Here is a 14,424-nt window from a genome sequence, read left to right on the forward strand (position 1 = left end):
GATTGGATTATGTCTATCGCAATACGGTTATTCATTTAAGGAGAATAATGGTTACTCTAATTTTTGAATAATACCTTCAATGGTCTTGCACCTAAAGGGTTTATTGAATCTCGGTCGTAGTGATACACATTTTCATGCCAAAAGATATAAGATAGTAATGATAGTACCACTTACTTGTGGCACTGCCATGTAAGTCATAATGGTATAAAACGCATGAAGAAGCTCCATGTTGATGGATCTTTGGACTCACTCGGTTTTGAAAAGTTTGAGACATGCGAACCATGTCTATTGGTGTATATGCATGAAGAAACTCCATGCAAATGGACCGTTTGGACTCACTTGATTTTGAATCACTTGAGATATGCAGATCATACCACATGGGCAAGATGACTGAAAAGCCTCGGTTTCAGTAAAATGGAACAAGATAGAAACTTGTTGGAAGCAACACATTTTAATGTGTGCAGTCCAATGAGTGCTGAGGCATGCAGTGAATATCGTTGTGTTCTTACTTCACAGATGATTCGAGTAGATGTTGAGAATATTTACTTGATGAAACACATGTCTGAATTATTGAATGGTTCAAATAATTTCAGAGTGAAGTAGAAGATCATTGTGACAAGAGGATAAAATGTCTATGATATGATCATAGAGATGAATATCTGAGTTACGAGTTTTGGCACACAATTAAGACATTGTGGAAATTGTTTCGCAATTAATACCGCCTGGAACACCATAGTGTGATGGTGTGTCCGAACATCATAGTTGCACCCTATTGGATATGGTGCGTACCATGATGTCTCTTATCGAATTACCACTATCGTTCATGGGTTAGGCATTAGAGACAACCACATTCACTTTAAATAGGGCACCACGTAATTCCGATGAGATGACACCGTATGAATTATGGTTTAGAGAAACCTAAGTTGTCGTTTCTTAAAGGTTTGGGGCTGCGACGCTTATGTGAAAAAGTTTCAGGATTAAGCTCGAACCCAAAGCGGATAAAATGCATCTTCATAGGAAACCTAAAACAGTTGGGTATACCTCCTAATTCAGATCCGAAAGCAATATGGATTGTTTCTAGAATCGGGTCCTTTCTCGAGGAAAAGTTTCTCTCGAAAGAATTGAGTGGGAGGATGGTGGAGACTTGGTATGGTTATTGAACCATCACTTCAACTAGTGTATGGCAGGGCACAGGAAGTTGTTCCTGTGGCACCTACACCAATTGAAGTGGAAGCTTATGATATTGATCATGAAACTTCGGATCAAGTCACTACCAAACCTCGTAGGACGACAAGGACACGTACTACTTCGGAGTGGTAAGGTGATCCTGTCTTGAAGGTCATGTTGCTAGACAACAATGAACCTACGAGCTATGGAGAAGCGATGGTGGGCCCGAATTCCGACAAATGGTTAGAAGCCATGAAATCCGAGTGAGTATCCATATATCAGAACAAAGCATGGACTTTGGTGGACTTGCCCGATGATCGGCAAGCCATTAAGATAAATGGATCTTTAAGAAGAAGACGGACGTGGATGGTAATGTCACCGTCTATGAAGCTCGACTTGTGGCGAAGAGTTTTTTCACAAGTTCAAGGAGTTGACTACGATGAGATTTTCTCATCCGTAGCGATGCTTAAAGTCCGTCGGAATCATGTTAGCATAAGCTGCATTTATGAAATCTGGCAGATGGATGTCAAAACGAGTTTCCTTACCAGTTTTCGTGAGGAAAGGTTGTATGTAATACAATCAGAAAGTTTTTGTCGATCCTAAGGATGCTAAAAGGTATGCTAGCTCCAGCGATCCTTTTAAGGACTGGAGTAAGCATCTCGGAGTTGGAATGTATGCTTTGATGATGATCAAAGATTTTGGATTTATACAAAGTTTATGAGAAACTTGTATTTCCAAAGAAGTGAGTGGGAGCACTATAGAATTTCTGATGAGTATATGTTGTTGACATATTGTTGATCAGAAATGACGTAGAATTTCTGGAAAGCATATGGGGTTATTTTGAAAGTGTTTTTCAATAGAAAACCTGGATCAAGCTACTTGAACATTGAGCATCAAGATCTATAAGGATAGATCAAAATGCTTAATAAGACTTTCAAATGAGCACATACCTTGACATGATCTTGAAGGTGTTCAAGATGGATCAGTCAAAGAAGGAGTTCTTGCCTGAGTTGTAAGGTATGAAGTTAAGACTTAAAGCTCGACCATGGCAGAATAGAGAGAAAGGACTAAGGTCGTCCCCTATGCATAAGATGTAGGCTCTATAGTATGCTATGCTGTGTACCGCACCTGAAGTGTGCCTTGCCATGAGTCAGTCAAGGGGTACAAGAGTGATCCAAGAATGGCTCACAAGACAGCGGTCAAAGTTATCCTTAGTAACTAGTGGACTAAGGAATTTTTCTCGATTATGGAGGTGGTAAAAGAGTTCGTCGTAAAGGTTACGACGATGCAAGCTTGACACCTATCCGGATAGCTCTGAGTAGAGAGACCGGATACATATAATGGAGCAACAATTTAGAATAGCTCCAAGTAGAACAGTTATTTGGAATAGCTCCATATAGAGCGTGGTAGCTGCATCTAGGAGATGACATAGAGATTTGTAAAGCACACACGGATCTGAAAGGTTCAGACCCGTTGACTAAAACCTCTCTCACAAGCAACATGATCAAACATAAAACTCATTGAGTGTTAATCACATAGTGATGTGAACTAGACTAATGACTCTAGTAAACTCTTGGGTATTAGTCACATGGCGATGTGACCTGTGAGTGTTAATCACATGGCGATGTGAACTATATTATTGACTCTAGTGCAAGTGGGAGACTGTTGGAAATATGCCCTAGAGGCAATAATAAAAGTGTTATTATTATATTTCCTTGTTCATGATAATTGTCTTTTATTCATGCTATAACTGTATTATACGGAAATCGTAATACACGTGTGAATACATAGACCACAATATGTCCCTAGTGAGCCTCTAGTTGACTAGCTCGTTGTGATCAACAGATAGTCATGGTTTCCTGGCTATGGACATTGGATGTCGTTGATAACGGGATCACATCATTAGGAGAATGATGTGATGGACAAGACCCAATCCTAAGCATAGCACAAAGATCGTGTAGTTCGTTTGCTAGAGCTTTGCCAATGTCAAGTATCTCTTCCTTTGACCATGAGATCGTGTAACTCCTGGATGCCGTAGGAGTGCTTTGAGTGTATCAAACGTCACAACGTAACTGGGTGACTATAAAGGTGCACTACAGGTATCTCCGAAAGTATCTATTGTTTTATGCGGATCGAGACTGGGATTTGTCACTCCGTGTAAACGGAGAGGTATCTCTGGGCCCACTCGGTAGGACATCATCATATGCGCAATGTGACCAAGGAGTTGATCACGGGATGATGTGTTACGGAACGAGTAAAGTGACTTGCCGGTAACGAGATTGAACAAGGTATCGGTATACCGACGATCGAATCTCGGGCAAGTAACATACCGATAGACAAAGGGAATTGAATACGGGATCGATTGAGTCCTTGACATCGTGGTTCATCCGATGAGATCATCGTGGAACATGTGGGAGCCAACATGGGTATCCAGATCCCGCTGTTGGTTATTGACCGGAGAACGTCTCGGTCATGTCTGCATGTCTCCCGAACCCGTAGGGTCTACACACTTAAGGTTCGATGACGCTAGGGTTATAAAGGAAGCTTGTATGTGGTTACCGAATGTTGTTCGGAGTCCCGGATGAGATACCGGACGTCACGAGGAGTTCCGGAATGGTCCGGAGGTAAAGATTTATATATAGGAAGTCCTGTTTCGGCCATCGGGACAAGTTTCGGGGTCATCGGTATTGTACCGGGACCACCGGAAGGGTCCCGGGGGCCCACCGGGTGGGGCCACCTGCCCCGGGGGGCCACATGGGCTGTAGGGGGTGCGCCTTGGCCTACATGGGCCAAGGGCACCAGCCCCAAGAGGCCCATGCGCCTAGGGAACCCTAGAGGGAAGAGTCCTCGAGGGGGAAGGCACCTCCGAGGTGCCTTGGGGAGGATGGACTCCTCCCCCCCTCTTGGCCGCACCCCTTTCTTGGAGTAGGGGGCAAGGCTGCGCCTCCCCCCTCTCCCCTGCCCCTATATATAGTGGAGGGAGGGGAGGGCATCCACACCTGAGCCCTTGGCGCCTCCCTCCCTCCCGTGACACCTCCTCCTCTCCCGTAGGTGCTTGGCGAAGCCCTGCAGGATTGCCACGCTCCTCCATCACCACCACGCCGTTGTGCTGCTGTTGGATGGAGTCTTCCTCAACCTCTCCCTCTCTCCTTGCTGGATCAAGGCGTGGGAGATGTCACCGGGCTGTACGTGTGTTGAACGCGGAGGTGCCGTCCGTTCGGCACTTGATCATCGGTGATTTGAATCACGACGAGTACGACTCCATCAACCCCGTTCACTTGAACGCTTCCGCTTAGCGATCTACAAGGGTATGTAGATGCAAACTCCACTCCCCTTTCTACTCGTTGCTGGTCTCTCCATAGATAGATCTTGGTGATACGCGTAGGAAAATTTTGAATTTCTGCTACGTTCCCCAACAGCGCCCCCCCTCCTAGGGCGCGCCCCCTACCTCGTGGCCCCCCTGGTGGGTCTCTGACGTCCATCTTCTCCTATATGAAGTCTTTCGATGAGAAAAAAATAAGGGGGAACCTTTCGGGATGAGACTCCGCCGCCACGAGGCGGAACCTTGGCGGAACCAATCTAGAGCTCCGGCAGAGCTGTTCTGCCGGGGATACTTCCCTCCGGGAGGGGGAAATCATCACCATCGTCATCACCAACGCTCCTCTCATTGGGAGAGGGCAATCTCCATCAACATCTTCACCAGCACCATCTCATCTCCAAACCCTAGTTCATCTCTTGTATCCAATTCTTGTCTCAAGTCCGGGATTGGTGCTAGTAGGTTGCTAGTAGTGTTGATTACTCCTTGTAGTTGATGCTAGTTGGTTTATTTGGTGGAAGATCATATGTTAAGATCCTATATGCATATTATTACCCCTCTGATTATGAACATGAATATGCTTTGTGAGTAATTACATTTGTTCCTAAGGATAAGGGAGAAGTCTTGCTATTAGTAGTCATGTGAATTTGGTATTCGTTTGATATTTTGATAAGATGTATGTTGTCTAGCCTCTAGTGGTGTTATGTGAACATCGACTACATAACACTTCACCATTATTTGGGCCTAGAGGAAGGCATTGGGAAGTAATAAGTAGATGATGGGTTGCTAGAGTGACAGAAGCTTAAACCCTAGTTTATGCGTTGCTTCATAAGGGGCTGATTTGGATCGACATGTTTCATGCTATGGTTAGGCTACCTTAATACTTTTGTTGTAGTTGCGGATGCTTGCAATAGAGGTTAATCATAAGTGGGATGCTTGTTCAAGTAAGAACAGCACCCAAGCACCGGTCCACCCACATATCAAATTATCAAAGTATCGAACGCGAATCATATGAACATGATGAAAACTAGCTTGAAGATATTCCCATGTGTCCTCGGGAGCGCTTTTCCTATTATAAGAGTTTGTCCCGGCTTGTGCTTTGCTACAAAAGGATTGGGCCACCTTGCTGCACTTTATTTACTTTTGTTACTTGTTGCTCGTTACAATTTATCTTGTCACAAAACTATCTGTTACCACTTATTTCAGTACTTGCAGAGAATACCTTGCTAAAAACCGCTTATCATTTCCTTCCGCTCCTCGTTGGGTTCGACACTCTTACTTATCGAAAGGACTACGATAGATCCCCTATACTTGTGGGTCATCAAGACTCTTTTCTGGCGCCGTTGCCGGGGAGTGTAGCGCGTTTGGTAGGTGGAATTTGGTAAGGAAAAATTTATATAGTGTGCTGAAATTTACTGTCACTTGCTACTATAGAAAGTAATTCTCTGAGGGGCTTGTTCGGGTTATCTTCACCCCGTCCAGTAGAGCAAAGAGTTGCTCCTCAACCTGCTGAACCTATTTAAAATAAAACTCCTTTTGAATTCCCTTCGGGTATGATGGAAAAACTGCTAGCTAACCCTTTTACAGGAGATGGAACAAAGCATCCTGATGAGCACTTAATATATGTGGATGAAGTTTGTGGATTATTTAAGCTTGCAGGTATACCCGATGATGTTGCTAAGAAGAAGGTCTTCCCTTTATCTTTGAAGGGAGACGTATTGATATGGTATAGACTATGTGATGATATGAGATCATGGAACTATAAAAGATTGAAATTGGAATTTCATCAAAAGTATTACCCTATGCATCTTGTTCATCGTGATCGCAATTATATATATAATTTCTGGCCTCGCGAAGGAGAAAGCATCGCTCAAGCTTGGGGGAGGCTTAAATCAATGTTATATTCATGCCCCAATCATGAGCTCTCGAGAGAAATAATTATGCAAAGTTTTTATGCTCGGCTTTCTCATAATAATCAAACCATGCTCGATACTTCTTGTGCTGGCTCTTTTATGATGAAGACTATTGAATTCAGATGGAATTTATTGGATAGAATTAAACGCAACTGTGAAAATTGGGACCTCGACAAAGATAAGGAGTCAGGTATGACACCTAAGTTTGATTGTGTTAAATCTTTTATGGATACCGATATTTTCCGTAAGTTTAGCACTAAATATGGACTTGACTCTGAGATAGTAGCTTCTTTCTGTGAATCTTTTGCTACTTATGTTGATCTCCCTAAGGAGAAGTGGTTTAAATATCATCCTCCCATAGAAGTAAAAGTAGCTGCACCTATTAAAGTTGAAGAAAAGACTGTCACTTATAATGATCCTATTGTTCATACTTCTTATGTTGAGAAACCACCTTTCCCTGTTAGAATAAAGGATCATGCTAAAGCTTCAACTGTTGTTCATAAAAGCAATATTAGAACTTATACGCCTCCTGAGCAAGTTAAAGTAGAACCTAATATTGCTATTGTTAAAGATCTCTTGTCTGATAATATTGATGGGCATGTTATTCAGTTTGAAGGTGAAACTGCTAGAATTGCTAAACCTTGTGCTAAAGATAAACACAGACCTATGGTAGGCATGCCTGTTATTTCTGTTAAAATAGGGGATCATTGTTATCATGGCTTATGTGATATGGGTGCGAGTGCTAGTGTTATACCGCATACTTCATACGAAGAAATTAAGAATGAAATTGCACCTGCTGAGTTAGAAGGTATTGATGTCACAATTAAACTTGCCAATAGAGATACTATTTCACCAATTGGAATTGTTAGAGATGTTTAAGTCTTGTGTGGGAAAACTAAATATCCTGCTGATTTTCTTGTTCTTACTTCTCCGCAAGATAGCTTTTGTCCCATTATATTTGGTAGACCCTTCTTGAACACTGTTAATGCTAGGATAGATTCTGAAAAGAATGTTGTTACTATTGGCTTGGATGATATGGTTCATGAGTTTAATTTCTCTAAATTTAGTAAACAACATCGTGAGGAAGAATTACCTAGTAAGGATGAAATTATTGGTCTTGCTTCTATTGCCGTAGCTCCTAGTGATCCTTTAGAACACTATTTGCTAGACCATGAAAATGATATGTTCATGAATGAAAGAAGGGAAATAGATGAAGTATTCTTTAAACAGGAACCTATTCTGCAACACAATTTGCCTGTTGAAATTTTAGGGGATCCTCCTCCACCCAAGGGTGATCCCGTGTTTGAGCTTAAACCTTTGCATGATAATCTTAAATATGCTTATCTTGATGAAAAGAAGATATATCCTGTTATTATTAGTGCTAACCTTTCAGAGCATGAAGAAGAAAGATTATTGAAAACTCTAAAGAAGCATCGTGCTTCTATTGGATATACTCTTGATGATCTTAAGGGCATTAGTCCCACTCTATGTCAACATAAAATAAATATGGAAGCAGATGCCAAACCAGTTCGTGATCCTCAATGATGTGTGAATCCTAAAATGAAAGAAGTGGTAAGAAAAGAAATACTCAAGCTTCTGGAGGTAGGTATTAGTTTATCCCGTTGCTGATAGTCAGTGGGTAAGTCTTGTCCATTGTGTCCCTAAGAAGGGAGGTATTACTGTTGTTCCTAATGATAAAGATGAATTGATTCCACAAAGAATAATTATAGGTTATAGGATGGTAATTGATTTCCGCAAATTAAATAAAGCTACTAAGAAAGATCATTACCCCTTACCTTTTATTGATCAAATGCTAGAAAGATTATGCAAACCTACACAGTATTGCTTTCTAGATGGTTATTCTGGTTTCTCTCAAATACCTGTGTCGGCTAGAGATCAATCAAAAACTACTTTTACATGCCCTTTTGGTACTTTTGCTTATAGACGTATGCCTTTTGGTTTATGTAATGCACCTGCTACCTTTCAAAGATGCATGATGGCTATATTCTCTGACTTTTGTGAAAAGATTTGTGAGGTTTTCATGGACGATTTTTCCGTCTATGGTTCCTCTTTTGATGATTGCTTGAGCAATCTTGATCAAGTTTTGCAGAGATGTGAAGAAACTAATCTTGTCTTGAATTGGGAAACGTGCCACTTTATGGTTAATGAAGGTATTGTCTTGGGGCATAAAGTTTCTGAAAGAGGTATTGAAGTTGATAAAGCCAAGGTCGATGCTATTGAAAAGATGCCATGTCCCAAGGACATCAAAGGTATAAGAAGTTTCCTTGGTCATGTCGGATTTTACAGGAGGTTCATTAAGGACTTCTCAAAAATTTCTCGGCCTCTGACTAATTTATTGCAAAAAGATATACCATTTGTCTTTGATGATGATTGTGTAGAAGCATTTGAAATACTTAAGAAAGCATTAGTCTCTGCACCTGTTGTTCAGCCACCTGATTGGAATTTACCCTTTGAAATTATGTGTGATGCTAGTGTTTATGCTGTAGGTGCTGTTCTAGGGCAAAGAGTTGATAAGAAATTAAATGTTATTTATTATGCTAGTAAGACTCTAGACAATGCTCAAAGAAATTATGCTTCTACTGAAAAAGAGCTTTGAGCAGTTGTATTTGCTTGTGATAAGTTCAGACCTTATATTGTTGATTCTAAAGTAACTATTCACACTGATCATGCTGCTATTAAATACCTTATGGAAAAGAAAGATGCTAAACCTAGTCTTATTAGATGGGTTCTCTTGCTACAAGAATTTGATTTGCATATTGTTGATAGAAAGGGAGCTGAGAACCCCGTTGCAGACAACTTGTCTAGGTTAGAGAATGTTCTTGATGACCCACTACCTATTAATGATAGCTTTCCTGATGAACAATTAAATGTTATAAGTACTTCTCGTAGTACTCCATGGTATGCTGATTATGCTAATTATATTGTTGCTAAGTTTATACCACCTAGCTTCACATACCAGCAAAAGAAAAAGTTTTTCTGTGACTTGAGACATTACTTTTGGGATGACCCACATCTTTATAAAGGAGTAGATGGTGTTATTAGATGTTGTGTACCTGAGCATGAACAGGAACAAATCCTACGCAAGTGTCATTCCGAGGCTTATGGAGGACACCACGCTGGAGATAGAACTGCACATAAGGTATTGCAATCTGGTTTTTATTGGCCTACTCTCTTCAAGGATGCCCGTAAGTTTGTCTTGTCTTGTGATGAATGTCAAAGAATTGGTAATATTAGTAGACGTCAAGAAATGCCTATGAATTATTCTCTTGTTATTGAACCGTTTGATGTTTGGGGCTTTGATTATATGAGACCTTTTCCTGCCTCTAATGGATACACACATATTTAGGTGGCTTTTGATTACGTTACTAAGTGGGTAGAAGCTATTCCAACTAGTAGTGTTGATCATAACACTTCTATTAAAATGCTTAAAGAAGTTATTTTTTTGAGGTTTGGAGTCCCTAGATATTTAATGACTGATGGTGGTTCACACTTTATTCATGGTGCTTTCCGTAAAATGCTTGCTAAGTATGATGTTAATCATAGAATTGCATCTCCTTATCACCCTCAGTCTAGTGGTCAAGTAGAGTTGAGCAATAGAGAGCTCAAATTAATTTTGCAAAAGACTGTTAATAGGTCTAGAAAGAATTGGTCCAAGAAACTTGATGATGCATTATGGGCTTATATAACTGCATACAAAAATCCTATTGGTATGTCTCCGTATAAAATGGTTTATGGAAAAGCATGTCACTTACCTCTCGAACTAGAACATAAGGCATATTGGGCTATTAAAGAGCTCAACTATGATTTTAAACTTGCCGGTGAGAAGAGGTTATTTGGTATTAGCTCACTTGATGAATGGAGAACCCAAGCTTATGAAAATGCCAACTTGTTTAAAGAAAAAGTTAAAAGATGGCATGGCAAAAGGATACAAAAGTGTGAGCTTAATATAGGTGATTATGTATTGCTATACAACTCTCGTTTAAGTTTTTTTGCAGGCAAACTTCTCTCTAAATGGGAAGGCCCCTATGTTATCGAAGAGGTCTATCGTTCCGGTGCCATAAAGATCAACAACTTCGAAGGCACAAATCCGAAGGTGGTAAACGGTCAAAGAATCAAACATTATTTCTCTGGTAATCCCATAAATGTTGAAACCAATATTATTGAAACCATAACCCTGGAGGAATACATAAGGGACACTTTTCGGAACGTTTCAGACTCCGAAAAGGAATAGGTATGTGGTACGGTAAGTAAACCGACTCCAAAACAATTTTTAAGGAAATATTTCTCCGTTTTGGAATATTTAAAAAATAGAAAAATAAGTAGCAGTCCGGGAAGGACACGAGGGCCCCACGAGGGTGGTGGGCGCGCCCTACCCCTCTGGGCGCGCCCTCCTACCTCGTGAGCACCTCGTGTGCCTTCTGGACTCCGTTTTCTTGCACGTTACATATTTTGGTCGGTAAAAGTTCATTATATAACCTCCCAAAGGTTTTGACTGCCGTATCACGCAAACCTCCTCTGTTCTTGTTTCGAGCTGTTTTCTGTCAGGGTTTTCCAGGCTAGGCATCATGTCGTCTCCCTCCTCCAACAATGGTGACAACGATGCTTGGCTAATGAAGATATATCTGAAGAGGGAAGAACCCACGAGGGTCAACAAGGATGAAAGGATCAAGAAGGCCACGGAGGATCAAGCTCCGGCAGCAAAAGACATGCTTCAACTTGATCATAACCTTCTTACCCCAGCTGAGGTCGAAGCTTTCAAGATGATTGAGTTAGCTCGTATACAAAACAAGTATCTCACACAAGAAAATATTTTGTTGAAGGAGCATATTGTCGCACTCAAGGGCATTATTCACAAGCTGGAGGACCTCTTACTCTCGATGTGCGATTATCCAACACCTCCACCTTCTTCACCGACAAAGGAGATATAATCACATGGGTATGGGCACTCCCTTTGGCAACTGCCAAGCTTGGGGGAGGTGCCCCGGTATCGTATCACAATCACATCTCCTATCTTTATCGTTTTTCTTAGTTCGATCCTATTAGTAGTATCTTGATCTAGTAGAATAAAGTTTATGGCATGATCGAGTCTGTGAGTTATATATAATAAAGATTAGTGTTGAGTCAAGGGCTTGATTATTTTGCCATGATCTTGGGTGAATAAAAGAAAAGAGAAAAAGAATAAAAAGAAACAAAGAGTTCATATTGACCTTATTGAGAGTAATGACTTCACATAGAAAGAGTATAATGATTAAAAGTTGTTGGGAGTTGGCAGACATAGCTTTGGTCATTGTTGCAATTAATAGGAAGTAATAAGGAAAGAGAGGTTTCACATATAGATATATTATCATTGACATCTTTTATGATTGGGAGCACTCATTAAAATATGACATGCTAAAGAGTTGACGTTGGACAAGGAAGACAATGTAATGAGTTATGTCTTTCTTATATTTGAGATAAAGTATGTTGTCATGGATCCTCTAACTTGTTGAGCTTGCCTTTCCCCCTCATGCTAGCCAAATTCTCAGCACCAAGTAGAAATACTACTTGTGCTTCCAAATACCCTTAAACCAGTTTTGCCATGAGAGTCCACCATATCTACCTATGGATTGAGTAAGATCCTTCAACTAAGTTGTCATCGGTGCAAAGCAATAAAAATTGCTCTAAATATGTATGATTGATTGGTGTGGGAGAAATAAGCTTTATACGATCTTGTGATGTGGAAGTAATAAAAGCGACGGACTGCATAATAAAGGTTCATATCACAAGGGGCAATATAAAGTGACATTCTTTCGCATTGAGATTTTGTGCATCCAACCATAAAAGCGCATGGCAACCTATGCTTCCCTCTGCGAAGGGCCTATCTTTTATTATTATCTTCTACCTTATGCAAGAGTCATGGTGATCTTCACCTTTTCTTTTTCATTTTATCCTTTGGCAAGCTCAGCATGTTGGAAAGAACATGATATATATATATATATATAATTGGATGTAGGGGAGCATGAACCATTATTGTTGACATTACCCTTGAGGTAAAAGGTTGTGGGGCAAAACTATAAGCCCCTATCTTTCTCTGTGCCCGACTAAAACTTCGTAACCACAAGTATTGCGTGAGTGTTAGCAATTATGAAGGACTAAATGATAGTTGAGTATGTGGACTTGCTTTTAAGCTCTGACATAGACTATTTCCGATGTTATGATAAATTGCAATTGCTTCAATGACTGATATTATAGTTTGTTGGAGCCCAATAAAGTTTATGATTTATACTCTTGCATTGTGAATAGATCATCACTTGAACATAAGTAATCATATGACAAAATCTATATATGCTACTATTATGAGAACAATCATGATGCCTTCATGTCCGTATTTTATTTTTATCGACGCCTCTACCTATAAACATGAGGACATATTTATTGTTATCAGCTTTTCGCTTGAGGACAAGCGAGGTCTAAGCTTGGGGGAGTTGATACGTCCATTTTGCATCATGCTTTTATATCAATATTTATTAGATTATGGGCTGTTATTTCACTTTATGTCACAATACTTATGGCTATTCTCTTTTATTTTACAAGGTTTACATGAAGAGGGAGAATGCCGACAGCTGGAATTCTAGGCTGGAAAAGGAGCAAATATTAGAGACCTATTCTGTGCAACTCCAAAAGTCCTGAAACTCCACGGAACATCTTAAAATAAATAAAGAAAAATCCTTGCCAAAGATGAAGGCCAGGGGACCCACACCCTGCTCACGAGGGTGGGGGGCGCCCCCCTCCTAGGCCGCGCCCCCTACCTCGTGGGCCCCCTAGTGGGTCTCCGACGTCCATCTTCTCCTATATGAAGTCTTTCGATGAGAAAAAAATAAGGGGGAACCTTTCGGGACGAGACTCCGCCGCCATGAGGCGGAACCTTGGCGGAACTAATCTAGAGCTCCGGCAGAGCTATTCCGCCGGGGATACTTCCCTCCGGGAGGGGGAAATCATCACCATCGTCATCACCAACTCTCCTCTCATCGGGAGAGGGCAATCTCCATCAACAACTTCACCAACACCATCTCATCTCCAAACCCTAGTTCATCTCTTGTACCCAATTCTTGTCTCAAAGTCCGGTATTGGTGCTAGTAGGTTGCTAGTAGTGTTGATTACTCCTTGTAGTTGATGCTAGTTGGTTTATTTGGTGGAAGATCATATGTTCAGATCCTATATGCATATTATTACCCCTCTGATTATGAACATGAATGTGCTTTGTGAGTAATTACGTTTGTTTCTGAGGACAAGGGAGAAGTCTTGCTATTAGTAGTCATGTGAATTTGGTATTCGTTTGATATTTTGATAAGATGTATGTTGTCTAGCCTCTAGTGGTGTTATGTGAACGTCGACTACATAACACTTCACCATTATTTGGGCATAGAGGAAGGCATTGGGAAGTAATAAGTAGATGATGGGTTGCTAGAGTGACAGAAGCTTAAACCCTAGTTTATGCGTTGCTTCGTAAGGGGCTGATTTGGATCCACATGTTTCATGCTATGGTTAGGTTTACCTTAATACTTTTGTTGTAGTTGTGGATGCTTGCAATAGAGGTTAATCATAAGTGGGATGCTTGTTCAAGTAAGAACAGCACCCAAGAACCGGTCCACCCACATATCAAATTATCAAAGTATCGAGCGCGAATCATATGAACATGATGAAAACTATCTTGACGATATTCCCATGTGTCCTCGGGAGCCCTTTTCCTATTATAAGAGTTTGTCCTGGCTTGTCCTTTGCTACAAAAGGATTGGGCCACCTTGCTGCACTTTATTTACTTTTGTTACTTGTTGCTCGTTACAATTTATCTTGTCACAAAACTATCTGTTACCACTTATTTCAGTACTTGCAGAGAATACCTTGCTGAAAACCGCTTATCATTTCCTTCTGCTCCTCGTTGGGTTCGACACTCTTACTTATCGAAAGGACTACGATAGATCCCCTATACTTGTGGGTCATCAAGACTCTTTTCTGGCGCCGTTGCCG

Source organism: Triticum dicoccoides, chromosome 2A (assembly GCF_002162155.2).
Source record: "Triticum dicoccoides isolate Atlit2015 ecotype Zavitan chromosome 2A, WEW_v2.0, whole genome shotgun sequence".
In the NCBI taxonomy this organism is placed as follows: Eukaryota; Viridiplantae; Streptophyta; class Magnoliopsida; order Poales; family Poaceae; genus Triticum; species Triticum dicoccoides.